Below are 13,660 nucleotides of genomic sequence, written 5' to 3'. Positions count from 1 at the left end.
GACGTAAAAAAATGCGCCGGCCGGACATACGTTCGTGGATCGCCATAACTAGCTAATTTGCATACTCAACGCGGAATTCGACGGAAACGCCACCTAGCGGCCGGCGGAAAAATGCATCTACGATCCGACGGCGTACTAAGATGTACGCCTGTCTGATCGATCCGAGATGCAGTCGTATCTTGTTTTGTAGATACAAAACAAAGATACGACGCGGGAAATTTAAAATTACGCCGGCGTATCAATAGATACGCCGGCGTAATTCTTTTGTGGATCTGCCCCAACATGCCAACCTTACACTAGGTTAGTGTTCCCTACTTCTATTAGAGAAAAGTGATCTCTGGTTTCTTATGAGCTCTTTAGATCTCTAAAAATGAACTATCAAAGCCAATCTGTTTTTGGATAGAGTATGAATAGCTTAGGACCCCTTTGAAGTATTTACAGTGCCTTGCAAAAGTATTCACCCCCCTTGGCATTTTACGTGTTTTGTTGCCTCACAACCTGGAATTAACATGGATTGTTTGAGAATTTGCATCATTTAACCACTTCCTGCCAGCCGTACGACTATACACGGCCGCAGTGTGTTTGCCAATCTCCGGGAGGCCGTCTCTATACGGCCTACGGCCACTGGGGGGCGCGTGCCCGCCGCATCACTAATATGCCGATGCGCGTGCCTGACCTCACCCCCTAGTGTTAACCCCTTCCCTGCCAGTCACATTTATACAGTAATTAGTGCATATTTATAGCACTGATCGCAGTATAAATGTGAATGGTGCCAAAAAAGTGTCCGATGTGTCCGCCATAATGTCGCAGCCCCAATAAAAAAATTGCAGATCGCTGCCATTACTAGTAAAAATAATAAAAATAATAATAATTCTGTCCCCTATTTTGTAGGCGCTATAACTTTTGTGCAAACCAGTCGCTTATTGCGATTTTTTTTACGAAAAATATGTAGAAGAATACGTATCGGCCTAGACTGAGAAAAAAAAATGTTTTTTTAAAAAAAAAAAATTGGACTATTTATTATAGCAACAAGTAAAAAATATTATTTTTTTTTTCAAAATTGTCGCTCTTTTTTTGTTTATATCGCAAAAAATAAAAACCGCAGAGGTGATCAAATACCACCAAAATAAAGCTCTACTTGTGGGGAAAAAGGGACGTCAATTTTGTTTGGGAGCCACGTTGCACGACCGCGCAATTGTCAGTTAAAGCGACGCAGTGCCGGAAGCTGAAATTTCACCTGGGCAGGAGGGGGGTATATGTGCCCAGTAAGCAAGTGGTTAATTTACAGAACACGCCCACAACTTTGAAGATGTTTTTTTATTTTTTATTGTGAAGCAAACAACACATAGGACAAAATAACAGAAAAAGTCAATGTGCAAAGCTATTCACCCCCCCCCCCCTAAAGTCAATACTTTGTAGAGCCCCCTTTTGCGGCTATCACAGCTCCAAGTCTCTTTGGATAATTCTCTATAATCTTGCCACATCTTAACACTGGGATTTTTGCCAATTCCTGCTCCTTACAAAACTGCTCCAGCTCCTTCAAGTTGGACGGTTTGCGCTTGTGAACAGCAATCTTTAAGTCTGACCACAGATTTTCTATTGGCTTGAGGTCTGGGCTTTGACTAGGCCAGGGATCCTCAAACTACGGCCCTCCAGCTGTTGTAGAACTACACATCCCATGAGGCATTGTAACACACTGACATTCACAGACATGACTAGGCATGATGGGAATTGTAGTTCCTGAACAACTGGAGGGCCGTAGTTTGAAGACCCATGGACTAGGCCATTCCAACACATTTACATGTTTCCCCTTAAAGTGGATGTAAACCCGAATTTTTTTTCTTTCTGTGTAGAGTATAAGATTTCCTATCATCTGTGCCCAGTCTTGCCACAAAGAGTTAATCCAGCTCTGAGCAATCCTCTTTTCTTTTTTCAGTGAGATAAACGGACAAACAGAAGAAAAGAAAAGCGAATTACCCCCAGGTGGGACTTTAAAGGTCAGACTCCAGTACAAGATAAATAAGTTTTATTAAATGGGTTAAACCAAGATGGGTTGACATTAGTTCACAGAGATAGTCTGGACATTAGATTACATGAATCTTCTGAAACAAACAATGGAAAAAACATACAAATAAATGACACCTGGGACATGGTGTGTCCCGTGTAGAAACCAAAAAACAAAATAGACCCAGTGACAAAAAAACAAACAAATTGATTAAAAAAACACTCTGTAGGGAGCGATGGAGATTTTCCCGACGCGTTTCTGGTCTGTTGATAAGACAAGAGACCTTCATCAGGGGCCACAGGAGTGTGTGATTGTGAGCTCTCTTCTCGTTTGTAACAAGCAAAGGATTGAAGAGTGAACCCTTGTGTCGTGGGTTCTCGATGTACCCAAAATTCAGTTTTGGGGTCTTGCGGGTGGAGAAAGAGGGAAGGGTGGCTCCGACTAGCCTCAAACACAGGATGTCCCAAAAATGGGGCGTTTTGAAGGCAAAGTGCAGCAGGTCAGTGGTTCCACTGAGTCCAATACGGACAGTCCTCGTGACAGTGCTCGGGAGAATCCCGGGCTAAATATGTACAGAGGGGGCCTGTTGACAAGTGCCGTGGTTGGAGGCTCTAGATCCCAGTAGCGTTAGTCCCTATCACTCTCAGGGTGAAACAGAAGAAAACTTTTGTCCGTTCCGCCCCCTTGCTGTGAGTGACAGGTTATTTACATATCTCATGCACTAGCCTGGAGACAGGCATTATTTTTTAGTTCCCACCCCCACTCCTTTTCTGATGTCATGTGGTTACTTTTCTGTGTTTTGATGTTAGTGATCAAAGCAGAAGTTCAGTGTAGGAAATACACACGAGAAAATGCATGTTGACAAGGGGAGTGTAGAGGTGGGCGGGGAGTCTACTGACATCACGACTCCACCCACCAAGCTTCAGACAACAGACCCACCCACAGAATCTGCAGTTTTTCAGTTCTTATAACAGACAGAGAGGAGACATGTGACAGGTATGGATACATGCAGGAGGCATCTATATCCTTATAGATCAGCACTATGGCAGGAGTTTAGAAAGGATGAGAGTGGCTTTACATCCACTTTAAACCACTCAAGTGTTGCTTTAGCAGTTTTTTTTGGGGTCATTGTCCTGCTGGAAGGTGAACCTCCATCCTAGCCTCAAATCACACACACAGAGTGGTACAGGTTTTGCTCAAGAATATCCCTGTATTTATCACCATCCATCTTTCCCTCAACTCTGACCAGTTTCCCAGTCCCAACTGCTGAAAAACATCCCCACAGCATGATGCTGCCACCACCATGTTTCACAGTGGGGATGGTGTTCTTTGGGTGATATGATGTGTTGGGTTTGCGTCAGACACATAGCGTTTTCTTTGATGGCCAAAAAGTTCAATTTTAGTCTCATCAGACCAGAGCACCTTCCTCCATACATTTTGGGAATCTCCCACATGCCTTTTTGCAAACTCAAAATATGCCATTTTGTTTTTTTGCTGAAAGTAATGGCTTTCCTCTGGCCACTCTGCCATAAAGCCCAACTCTATGGAGCGTACGGCTTATTGTCGTCCTATGTACACTCCAGTCTCTGCTGTGGAACTCTGCAGCTCCTCCAGGGTTACCTTAGGTCTCTGTGCTGCCTCTCTGATTAATGCCCTCCTTGCCCGGTCCGTGAGTTTTGGTGTGCGGCCAGTGGCAGCCCGTCCATAGGGGGCGCCCGGGCGCCGCCCCCCCCTCCTGTAGTCACAAAAAAATTTAAAATATTTTATTTTTTTAATACTGCCCCTTTAAGAAATAAAAAATGCAAAAAAATGTCCTTTTGCTACAGTAAATGCACTATGTGGCGCCGGCCACATGCATTATGGGAAGCGCCACGTCAATGCAATCACGAGATTGCAGATGCGGCACTTCATTTGCAGGCTTTTGTCCCGCCTTGTGGCGCTTTCCGATGCGCCACAGCTTCTGCCTGGCGCTCGTAGTATCTATTACTGTGGCCGGGCAGTTTGATTGACATCTGTTAGATCATGATGTCACTTCCTGTTTTCTCTCTCTCATTGCGCCCGAGAGAGAAAACAGGAAGTATGAGGAGCGGACTCATCCATGGCCGCTGCCAGTGGAGGAAGAAGACACAAGGAGGACAACACACAAAAAGCTAAGTCCCACTGTGTGATCTAGTTCTCGGCGTTCGGCGGCACCCGGCTAAACCCCCCCCCCCCCCACCTCCCTATGCTTATTAACTGTAATGTAAATCTCATTTCCCCAGTGTCATTGTCATTTTCAGAATTTCGGCGGCCGTGGATGGGACAGGCTGCATTTGATGGGGGACAGGCTGCATTTTATGGGGGACAGAGGCTGCATTTGATGGGGGACAGGCTGCATTTGATGGGGGACAGAGGCTGCATTTGATGGGGGACAGAGGCTGCATTTGATGGGGGACAGGCTGCATTTGATGGGGGACAGAGGCTGCATTTGATGGGGGACATGCTGCATTTGATGGGGGACAGAGGCTGAATTTGATGGGGGACAGAGGCTGCATTTGATGGGGGACAGAGGCTGCATTTGATGGGGGACAGGCTGCATTTGATGGGGACAGAGGTTGCATTTGATGGGGGACAGAGGCTGCATTTGATGGGGAACAGAGGCTACATTTGATGGGGACAGAGGTTGCATTTGATGGGGGACAGAGGCTGCATTTGATAGGGAACAGAGGCTACATTTGATGGGGGACAGAGGCTGCATTTTATGGGGGACAGAGGCTGCAATTGATGGGGGACAGAGGCTGCAATTGATGGGGGACAGAGGCTGCATTTGATGGGGGACAGAGGCTGCATTTGATGGGGGACAGAGGCTGCATTTGATGGGGGACAGAGGCTGAATTTGAAGGGGGACAGAGGCTGCATTTGATGAGGGACAGAGGCTGCATTTGATGAGGGATAGAGGCTGCATTTAATGGGGCAGAGGCTGCATTTAATGGGGGACAGAGGCTGCATTTAATGGGGCAGAGGCTGCAATTGATGGGACAGAGGCTGCATTTGATGGGGGACAGAGGCTGCAATTGATGGGGGACAGGCTGCATTTGATGGGGGACAGAGGCTGCATTTGATGGGGGACAGGCTGCATTTGATGGGGGACAGAGGCTGCATTTGATGTGACACAGGGCTGTATGTAAGGAGGGACTCCGCTGGGAACACCTGATGGCATCTGGTGGCAGGCGACACGCTCAGGGCTTCCACAGCATTATGGTGAGTTTAATCATTTCATTTTATATTATAATGTAATAATAGAAATAATGCGCTTCAATAATCCTGACACCATAACAACCATGGTGCCGGGATGATTGAAGTATCTTTATCTGCTGTTGAACTTTCTAGAATACACATATTTCTATTGTTGTGTAGGATATGGGCCTGCTGTCCCTCCCTCTCCTTCGCTCTCCCTCCCTCCCTCTCCCTCCATCCCTCATTCGTCTTAGATGCTAACCACACCACTTTAGAGCTACGCCCACTATTTCGCTGAAACCACGCCCATTTCCGCCAAGTGGGAGGGGTCAAAAAGGAAGGGCCGGGTCTGGCGCCCCACCATCCTAAAACTTCACCAGCTGCTACTGTGTGCGGCCGTCTCTTGGCAGGTTTGCTGTTGTGCCATGTTCTTTCCATTTGGTTATAATAGATTTGATAGGGCTCCTAGGGATCATCAAAGATTTGGATATTTTTGTATAACCCTGACTTGTACTTCTCCACAACATTGTCTCTTACTTGTTTGGAGAGTCCCTTGGTCTTCATGGCAGTGTTCGGTTAGTGGTGCCTCTTGCTTAGGTGTTGCAGCCTCTGGGGCCTTTCAGAAAGGTGTGTCTATGTAATGACAGGTCATGTGACACTTAGGCCCCATACACACAAGAGAATTTATCCGCGAATACGGTCCAGCGGACCGTTTCCGCGGATAAATCCTCTTGAGGATTTCGGCGGATTTTCATGCGATGGAGTGTACACACCATCGCATTGAAATCCGCGCCGAAATCCTCTGGCGATGACGTGTCGCGCCGTCGCCGCGATTATGACGCGGCGACGTGCGCGACGCTGTCATATAAGGAATTCCACGCATGCGTCTAATCATTACGACGCATGCGGGGGATCCCTTCGGACGGATGGATCCGGTGAGTCTATACAGACCAGCGGATCCATCCGTTGGGATGGATTCCAGCAGATGGATTTGTTGTGCATGTCAGCAAATATTCGATCTGCTGGAATCCATCCCAGGGGAGATATATCCGCGGAAACAGATCCGCTGGAGTGTACACACCATAGGATCTATCCGCTGAAACCCATTTGCTGGGATTTTTCAGCGGATGGATTCTATCGTGTGTACGGGGCCTATGGCTGCATTCACACCTGAGCATTTTGTCGCCTGAACCTCGACGCCCCAAAACGCTAGAGGGGAAAAAATACATTATTCTCTATGGAGATGGTACACATCTCCACTCCAAAACGCCTGACGCCGAACGCCTAAAGCCCAAACAAGTTCTGGACCCTTTTTTGACGCTCGAATTTGGGCGTTTTACATTGGTGACCCTAGACCTGTAAAAAAATCGCGGTAAAAAACGCAGCGTTTTGACGCGGTAAAAATGCTGCGTTTTGTTGCGGTAAAAACGATGCGTTTTGTCGCGGCAAATCGCGGGAAAAAACTCAGCAAAACGCTATGCTCAGGTGTGAATGCAGCCTTAGATTGCACACAGGTGGACATCATTTCACTAATTATGTGACTTCTGAAGGTAATTGGTGGCACCAGAGCTTTTTATGGGCTTCATAACAAAGGGGGTGAATACATACGCACATGCCAATTATCAGTGTTTTATTTCTGAAAAGTAGTTTTGTCTATATTTTTCTAATTTTACTTCACCAACTTAGACTATTGTGTTCTCATCCATCACATATAATTCAGATAAAAAAAAAAACATTGAACTAAAGGCTGTAATGTAACAAAATAGGTAAAAAGCCAAGGGGGGTGAATACTTTTGCAAGGCATTGTATTTGCCATCCATGGATGTTGTGGAGGTAGGTGAGAAGGTCTTGTAACTTGTATCCAGTTAAAAGGACAAGATTTGTATTTATTGGTAAATAAACATTCATCAACATTGACCACGCATTTCAGGGGTTTTATGGCACCTTCTTCAGGGCTTTGTATGGCTAAATACACTATATTACCAAAAGTATTGGGACACCTGCCTTTACACGCACATAAACTTTAAAGGTATCCCGGTCTTAGTCTGTAGGGTTCAATACTCACATGAAAATTTAGAATAAAATTACAAAAATGTGAGGGGTGTACTCATTTTGTGAAATACTGTGTGTGTGTGTGTATATATATATACACGCTATATTACAAAATGTATCGGGACGCCTGTCTTTACAAGCACATGGGGCCAGATTCTCAAAAGAGTTACGACGGCGAAAAGCCATTTGCGCCGTTGTAAGTCCTAATCTGGCTCGGCGTATCTATGCGACTGATTCTTAGAATCAGTTACGCATAGATATCCATTAGATCTGACAGGCGTAAGGCTCTTACGCTGTCAGATCTTAGATGCAATTTTTTTTCCCGCCGCTAGTTGTCGCCGACGACGTTTTCCCCGTCGTCTATGCAAATCAGGTTTTTACGCGAGATTCCCGAACGTACGCGCGGTCGACGCAGAGAATTTACGACGTTTCCGTAGCTTTAGCCCCTGCTATTATGAGGGGCAACCAACTATGGCCGTCATTCCCGCGTCGAAATTTAAAAAAAGTACGTCGTTTGCGTAAGTCGTCCGTGAATGGCGCTGGACGCCATTTACGTTAACGTCGAAAACAATGATGTCCATGCGACGTCATTTAGCGCAATGCACGTCGGGAAATTTTAGGGACGGCGCATTGCGCAGTACGATCGGCGCGGGAACGCGCCTAATTTAAATGATCCACGCCCCCTACCTGGATCATTTGAATTAGGCGGGCTTGCGCCGGAGAATTTACGCTACGCCGCCGCAACTTTACAGGCAAGTGCTTTGTGAATCAAGCACTTGCCCGTAAAACTTTCGGCCGCGTAACGTAAATGAGAAACGTTACGCCGCCGCTGTTTTACGCCAGTCTACGAGAATCTGGCCCATGAACTTTAATGGAATCCCAGTCTTAGTCGGTAGGGTTCAATATTGAGTTACAGTAACTCACCCTTTGTAGCTATAACAAATCCATCTCTTCTGGGAAGGCCGTCCACAAGGTTTAGGAGTGTGTCTATGGGAATGTTGGGAAGTAAGTTCCTCTAGTCATGTCCTTCCTATGTGTAGCGCCTGTGTACTATATAGTACTAGTGCTAGTTAAATTTGTGTGTAGATCAGAGTGTAGTTAAACTCTGATCCAGATTGTTAGTTGTAAAACAGGGTCTCTGTCTCAGCTTGGCTGTGCTGTAGGCTCATTCTGCTGTACTGGGGTGTTCTTCCAGCCCCGGTGCTGCAGGTGGCAGCAGTGGAGTCTGGGTTTGGGTGCTCTTTCCCAGCAGCCAATCAGGAGGGTTTGACCTTGCTGTGCATGCTGGGGAGGGGTATTTATGAGGCAGACGCCATTGGTTCTGGTTCTTCTTCGTCCAGTGTGGCACCCACCTTTAGGGTGGCCACATCACGGCCCCCTGACGTTATGGCCTACCTGGCCGGGGTGTGCGTGCCACGTGGTGTTCCTGGTTCCGGAGCAATGCTGGCCCGGAGCATCTGAACAGCGACGGGGACCCAGTGAGTGACTGGGTTCCTACCTTTGAAGATCCCAAGCTGTACTGCTGTTCGGTGGGGAGTCAGTCTGAGGAGCGCCATTGAGAGGCTGACGGTCCAAAAGGGCCTGGACAAACCACCGGGGATCGAGGTAGCCGGACACTGAGGGATTGATCACCTGTCAGTCGGTACCTGGGCGACAAGTTGAAGGAGACCCAGGCGTAACTCACCTAAGGAGGGATATCTCCAAGAATTCAATCCAGAAGGGGGTCTGTGGCAGAGACTTCTCCTCAAGTTCACCAAGGAGGGTCTGTAGCAGAGACTTCTCCTCAAGTTCACCAAGGAGGGTCTGTAGCAGAGACTTCTCCTCAAGTTCACCAAGGAGGGTCTGTAGCAGAGACTTCTCCTCAAGTTCACCAAGGAGGGTCTGTAGCAGAGACTTCTCCTCAAGTTCACCAAGGAGGGTCTGTAGCAGAGACTTCTCCTCAAGTTCACCAAGGAGGGTCTGTGGCAGAGACTTCTCCTCAAGTTCACCAAGGAGGGTCTGTGGCAGAGACTTCTCCTCAAGTTCACCAAGGAGGGTCTGTAGCCAATTCTGTATCCTGCCCTAGGCCAACAAGGCCCAGACCTAGGTCAGCACTTTGCAGGGGGGCAGCACGGACAGTGTCCCTGCCTGCTTGCGCTATACTGTTAGGCAAATTAATTTCAGCACCCCCATAAATCCTCCGCACTGCTTCCAGTATGTGGCATTCTGCAACTGTGGGGGGGGGGCCTCACTTCTAATTTTTTACCATCCCTGTCTCATTGCAGAGATTTCCCCTCACTTCCTGTCCCATAGCCAAACAGGAAGTGAGAGGAAATCTATGCAAATTAAGGGAATCCATTCCCCCCCCCCCAGGCCATCAGAACTAGTGTCCCCACTTGAAAATTTCAGGGTGGGTCTTAAACCGCAAGGGGTGTGGCCTTGACAGGAGGGGGTGGGTCATATTTAAATTAGGGGGTGCACGAGTTTAGTCAGGCCTAGGGCAGCACAAAACCTAAATACACCTCTGTCTGTAGCAGAGACTTCTCCTAAAGTTCACCAAGGAGGGTCTGTGGCAGAGACTTCTCCTCAAGTTCACCAAGGAGGGTCTGTAGCAGAGACTTCTCTTCAAGTTCACCAAGAAGGGTCTGTGGCAGAGACTTCTCCTCAAGTTCACCAAGGAGGGTCTGTGGCAGAGACTTCTCCTCAAGTTCACCATGGAGGGTCTGTGGCAGAGACTTCTCCTCAAGTTCACCAAGGAGGGTCTGTGGCAGAGACTTCTCCTCAAGTTCACCAAGGAGGGTCTGTAGCAGAGACTTCTCCTCAAGTTCACCAAGGAGGGTCTGTAGCAGAGACTTCTCCTCAAGTTCACCAAGGAGGGTCTGTAGCAGAGACTTCTCCTCAAGTTCACCAAGGAGGGTCTGTGGCAGAGACTTTCTCCTCAAGTTCAAGTTCACCAAGGAGGGTCTGTGGCAGAGACTTCTCCTCAAGTTCACCAAGGAGGGTCTGTGGCAGAGACTTCTCCTCAAGTTCACCAAGGAGGGTCTGTGGCAGAGACTTCTCCTCAAGTTCACCAAGGAGGGTCTGTGGCATAGACTTTCTCCTCAAGTTCAAGTTCACCAAGGAGGGTCTGTGGCAGAGACTTCTCCTCAAGTCAGGGCCGATCCTAGGGTCACAGGCGCCTGGGTGCAGAAATATTTCTGGCGCCCCCACATGGGCGTGTTTTTTTTACTAACTCCTCCCTTTACACATGTTTCTATGGCAACGACTCAAACAAAGAGATGCTCCCCTAAGGAGTCTTTCGTTACCCTGGGATCCTCCCATGATCTCTTAACAATGAAAAAAATACTTTCTGTATTTTTTTCATTGTTAAGAGAGCAAGGAGTACGCTAATGGGACCTGGAGGGAGGGGTCTCTCTAATGCACCCAGAGAGGGCCTCTGTTAGAAAGAGCCCCCAGACATAATACAGGAGATGGTCAAAGACTACAGATATGACACAAAAGGTGGTCAGACTGCAGACAGGAGATGGTCAGGGACTGCAAACATGATACAGGAAATGGTTAGAGACTGCAAAAATTATACAAGAGATCAATGCAGCCTTACCAGTGCCCACCAAATGCAGCCTTACCAGTGCCCACCAAACAGGGTTGGTGCAAGGATTTTTGACAGCCTAGGCGAAAAACCTCATTTTGCCCAACCCCCCTCCCCCTGGCTCCACCGCTGACTCCACCCCCTTTGCCCTGCCCATGTATTATGCATACCTCACAACTTTTGAACTTTTTGGCTTAAGGGCCATGGTTAAACAAAACCTGGCCTTCCTTGTCCCTCTAAATATGCTTTGATTGCTGTGCCACAGGCTGTAGTCTCATAGATACATATAAACCTCAACACAATCATTTAGAAAATTACTTCCAATACACCTGGTTTTGTATACATTGAGCATAGACAGAGAGCTTAAAATAGAGGATTATAAAGGATCTGAGGAACCCGGGATGGAGCCAAAGAATAAGTACTGCAGTATGACCCCTTAGGGAGAGAGAAGGAAGAGGGGACACTATGGTACATGGAAGGCAGGAAGGAAGGATCACTATGGTACAAGGAAGGAAGGATCACTACGGTACATGGAAGGCAGGAAGGAAGGATCACTGTGGTACATGGAAGGCAGGAAGGAAGGATCACTATGGTGGAAGGAAGGATCACTATGGTACAAGGAAGGATCACTATGGTACAAGGAAGGAAGGATCACTATGGTGGAAGGAAGGATCACTATGGTACAAGGAAGGAAGGATCACTATGGTACATGGAAGGCAGGAAGGAAGGATCACTATGGTACAAGGAAGGAAGGATCACTATGGTACATGGAAGGCAGGAAGGAAGGATCACTATGGTACAAGGAAGGCAGGAAGGAAGGATCACTATGGTGGAAGGAAGGATCACTATGGTACAAGGAAGGAAGGATCACTATGGTACAAGGAAGGAAGGATCACTATGGTACAAGGAAGGAAGGATCACTATGGTACAAGGAAGGAAGGATCACTATGGTACATGGAAGGCGGGAAGGATCACTACGGTACAAGGAAGGCAGGAAGGATCACTATGGTACAAGGAAGGAAGGATCACTATGGTACAAGGAAGGCAGGAAGGAAGGATCACTGTGGTACAAGGAAGGCAGGAAGGATCACTATGGTACAAGTAAGGCAGGAAGGAAGGATCACTATGGTACAAGGAAGGAAGGATCACTGTGGTACAAGGAAGGCAGGAAGGAGGGATCACTATGGTACAAGGAAGGCAGGAAGGATCACTATGGTACATGTAAGGCAGGAAGACTATGGCACATGGAAGTCTAGAAGACTATGGCACATGGAAGGCTGGAAGACTATGGCACATGGAAGGCTGGAAGACTATGGCACATGGAAGGCTGGAAGACTATGGCATATGAAAAGCTGGAAGGCTATGGAACATGGAAGGCTATGGCACTTGGAAGGCTATGGCTCATGGGAGGCTGATAGCCTTCCATGTGTCATAGCTGTCCAGCCTTCCATGTGCCACAGCCTTCCATTGCCATAGCTGTCCAGCCTTCCATGTGCCATAGCCTTCCATGTGCCATAGCCTTCCATGTGTCATAGCTATCCAGCCTTCCGTGTGCCATAGCTGTCCAGCCTTCCATGTGCCATAGCCTTCCATGTGCCTCAGCCTTTCATGTGTCATAGCCTTCCATATGCCATAGTCTTCCAGCCTTCCATGTGCCATAGCCTTCATTGTTCCATAGCCTTCCTTCTGTGTCATAGCTGTCCAGCCTTCCGTGTGCCATAGCCTTCCAAACTTCCATGTGCCATAGCCTTCCATGTGCCATAGCCTGGCTAGAAGGCTATGGCACATGGAAGGTTGGAAGGCTATGGCACATGGAAGGCTGGAAGACTATGGCACACGGAAGGCTATGGCACACGGAAGGCTATGACACATGGAAGGCTGGGCAGCTATGACACATGGGAGGCAATACATGGAAGCCTGGAAGTCTATGGCACATTTAGAGAAGAGAGGGGAGAGATCACTAACCCAGGCTGCATTGTCTTCAGAGGCAGAGCACAGGCAATTCAGGCAGCGAGTCAGCGACATCAGATTCAGGTAGGATCACTAGCTGGTTTAAAATCTCCCGCCCACACCCCCTTCCCAGGGACAGATTGGCTACACACAAGGGGTTGTGGGCGGGCACAGGCGGGACATGGGGAGGAGGCTGGGCAGACTTAGCCTACCTCCTTCTTGTAAGGAAAATACAGCAGACACGGGGCGCGGGATGATCATGTGCAGCACTGCAGGGAAGGCACTCGGGCAGAGCGACATCAGGACAGGCAGGATCGCTGGCTGGTTAGAAATCTCCCGCCCACATCCCCTTCCCAGGCACAGATTGGCTGCACGAAGGGGTTGTGGGCGGACACAGGCGGGACATGGGGAGGAGGTGAGGCAGACCTAGCCTCCCTCCTCCTCGCACGGAATGTACTGCAGCCGCCGGGCAAGAAAATAAATCTTGTGCACAAAGCCGCGAGCGCGCCGCGGGGCAGTCCCTGCAGGGAATGTTAATAAACTCTGTGATGGGGGCGAGGAAGGAATATACAAATGCTGCTAACATATTCAGTGCCGCGAGCACGAGGTGGGCAGTGAATATGCACACTGCCGCCGCGGGCGGGAGGCAGCACACTCGGGAGTCGGTACTTACGATCAGGATACCCTGACACTCTGGCGCCCCCCCCCCTCTGAGGCGCCTGGGTGCAGTGCACCCCTCGCACCCGCCCAGGATCGGCCCTGCCTCAAGTTCACCAAGGAGGGTCTTTAGCAGAGACTTCTCCTCAAGTTCACCAAGGAGGGTCTGTGGCAGAGACTTTCTCCTGAAATTGTTTCCAGTGATTCTCCGG

At 48.4% G+C, this 13,660-nt stretch overlaps 1 protein-coding gene across 3 annotated transcripts in view; it reads right to left on the bottom strand.

Annotated features, from left to right (window-relative positions):
- Window positions 1–13,660, bottom strand: part of LOC120928006 (interferon-induced GTP-binding protein Mx2-like) — a 104,452-nt gene that overhangs the window by 54,759 nt on the left and 36,033 nt on the right. The window lies entirely within an intron of this gene.

The sequence above is a fragment of the Rana temporaria genome, chromosome 2, assembly GCF_905171775.1.
Source record: "Rana temporaria chromosome 2, aRanTem1.1, whole genome shotgun sequence".
In the NCBI taxonomy this organism is placed as follows: Eukaryota; Metazoa; Chordata; class Amphibia; order Anura; family Ranidae; genus Rana; species Rana temporaria.
This window is presented reverse-complemented; position numbering and strand designations above follow the sequence as displayed.